This window comes from Rhinopithecus bieti, unplaced genomic scaffold (genome assembly GCF_001698545.2).
Source record: "Rhinopithecus bieti isolate Rb0 unplaced genomic scaffold, ASM169854v2 scaffold_24390, whole genome shotgun sequence".
NCBI lineage: Eukaryota > Metazoa > Chordata > Mammalia > Primates > Cercopithecidae > Rhinopithecus > Rhinopithecus bieti.
In genome coordinates, this window is record NW_016811706.1 from 1,870,318 (window position 1) to 1,873,239 (window position 2,922).

A 2,922-nucleotide genomic window follows, 5' to 3' on the forward strand; every position below is an offset into this window, starting at 1 on the left:
CAGTTTATCAAAGAGATATCTGCATTCCCATGTTTGTTGCAGCTCTATTCACCACAGCCAAGATTTGGAAGCAATTTAAGTGTCCATCAACAGATGAATGAATAAAGAATAAGTGGTACTTATACACAATGGAGCACTATTCAGCCATAAAAAAAATGATTTAAAAAAATGAGATTTAGTCATTTGCCACAACATGGATGAAACTGGAAGTCATTATGTTAAGTGAAATAAGCCAGACACGGAAAGACAAACATCACAAGTTCTCACTTATTTGGAGGATCTAAAAATCAAAACAATCGAACCCCTGGAGACAGAAAGTAGAAGGATGCTTACCAGGGGCTGGGAAGGGTAATGGGGGAATGGGGACAGTGAGGATGGTTAATGGGTACAAAAAATAGTTTGAATGAATCAATAAGACCTAGAATTTAATAGAACAACAGGGTGACCATAGTCAATAATACCTGTACATTTTAAAGTAACTAAAAGAGTATAACTGGATTGTTTGTAACACAAAGGATAAACGCTTGAGGGGATGGATACCTGATTTCCATGATGTGATTATCATGCATCGCATACCTGCATCAAAATATCTCGTGTACCCCATAAAGACATTCACCTATTATGTAACTACACAAATTTAAAATTACAAGTTATTTTTAAAAAGAAAAGATTCTGATATAAAGAAATGGTATACATTTAGCCTCTTTTTTTTTTTTTTTGAGACAAAGTCTCACTCTGCTGCCCAAGCTGGAGTACAGTGGCACGATTTCAGCTCACTGCAACTTCCACCTCCTGGGTTCAAGCGATTCTCCTGCCTCAGCCTCCCGAGAAGCGGGGACTACAGGCACGCACCACCATGCCCAGCTAATTTTTGTATTTTTAGTAGAGATGGGGTTTCACTATGTTGGCCAGGCTGGTTTTGAACTCCTGACCTCGCGATCTGCCCGCCACGACCTCCCAAAGTGCTGGGATTACAGGTGTGAGCTACTGCGCCTGGCCTTTTTTTTGTTTTGTTTTTTGTTTTTTTTTTTAAGGAAACAATCTCACACTGATTTGTTTCCCAAAACAGTCGAGGAGAGTTTGAGCTATTATAATATCTATCAGTTCTTTCCAAACATTCTTTTCAGGTAAAGTCAGGTTTAGGTACTTGGTTATGTTCAATTTAACTCTGTGTGACAGAGGCAATGCTGTGTCCACCAGCCCCCATTCCCTTTCCTAGGAGGCACACATACTTCACTTCCCAGCCACGCTGCTGGGTGGGGCCATGTAACCATGTGCATAAATTCCAGCTAAGGCATTGGGGTGAAAATGATACACAGCACTTCCAGGACTGGCCCCTAATATCTTGACAAGTTAACCACAGCTAGCCTCCCTTATCTGAGGGCCACAGATTTGGCTACATTACCAAGGCCTCAGGGCATGGTAGAACCACCAAATGCAAGAAGCCTGGTCCTTCAATGAATGCAAGAAGTACAGACCCCACCCTCTGGCCCCAACCAACTTGTTACCACACTGTGACTTGTATGAACATAAGTCTTTATGGAGTCAAGGTCCGAGATACTGGTTTTGCTAGCCTACCCCAATTAACACACCTTATATTTATCACCAGTGGTAGCATAAGTGAAAAGAACCCCTGGACTTAGTTCCAGACCTGGGATAAAAATTCTGGCTCTACTACTCCCCACACGCCCCCATGATCTGCTCCTAGAATATGCTCTATACCCTTCCCAACCGCGTATCTACTGCATTTTCCTCTTTTTCACTACAGAGCCCTCCCAACTCCTCTCTGCCTCACGATTTCTGTCAGAGGGAGGCCTTCTCTGACCTCCGTCGCATACATGTCACTTCTCTTTGCTCCAAGTGCAGCGTACATTCCTCTGTTTTAGCATCTACTATGTTTTATTGCAAATATTTGTTGACGTGTGGTTCCCCAGACTGTGAATCCTTTCTTTAATTTCCTGCATTCAGTTACAGTGTCTGGCGCATGTAGAAAATAAGTATGTATTAAATGAATGGTTGTCACATATGACCTTAAGTGAGTCACTTATTTTTTAAGTCTACTAAATAAAATTTTTCAAAATTGTTGTAATGATGAAATAAGGAATGTGAATGTGACTTGTAGGTTATAAACAGATTCTAACAGTAATGGGTTTACTCACTGTAGGCCCTTCTCATCTTTTCCAGTCAAATCCATCTTAATGCTCCAAGGCAGCACTATCCAACAGAAATATAATGCAAACCATATTTGTAATTTTAAAACTATTTGTAGCCACATTTAAAAAGTTAAAACCAAGTGAAATTAATTTTAATATATTTAACCCAATATACCAAAATATCAGTTTTTAAATTAAATCTTCGAATACATCTCTGTTCAGACCAGTCACATTTGGGGAGCTCAAGTGTCACCTGCGGCTACGCCTCCCGTAAATTGGACAGCAGCCGCAAGGCCTACTTCTTATAGCAACCTGACTTCCCCTTAGGCAGAATGAGTGACTCCTCTTCAGTGTCTCGCAAGCCCTTTATCCTATTGTGAAAACTGGAGAGTAAGCTCCTTGAGGAATTCCAGACTCTTGTCTGGAGAAACCACTCTCGGCCTCGGTCTGGCCTGTATCGGGCCGTTATGCAATTCCAGGTAACTGATGAACCCCTGAGGACACAACTCCGTGGGAGGCCCCGTAGCCAGAGCGGAAAATGGTCAGTCTGGCAAGAGTGCGGGCAAGTGGCCACGGCAGGCTGCGATCCCGGTGCCCGCCACCCTCCAAGCGCCTCGGGCCGTACCCTCCCCAAGGCAGCCGGCGCAGAGGTCCCGGGTTCGGCGAGTTCAGGGGCGCCTCAGCCGCAGCCCCGCCCCCCTCCCACGCCTCCCCCTCCCACGCCTCCCCCTCCCACGCCTCCTCCTCCCACACCTCCTCCTCCCACGCC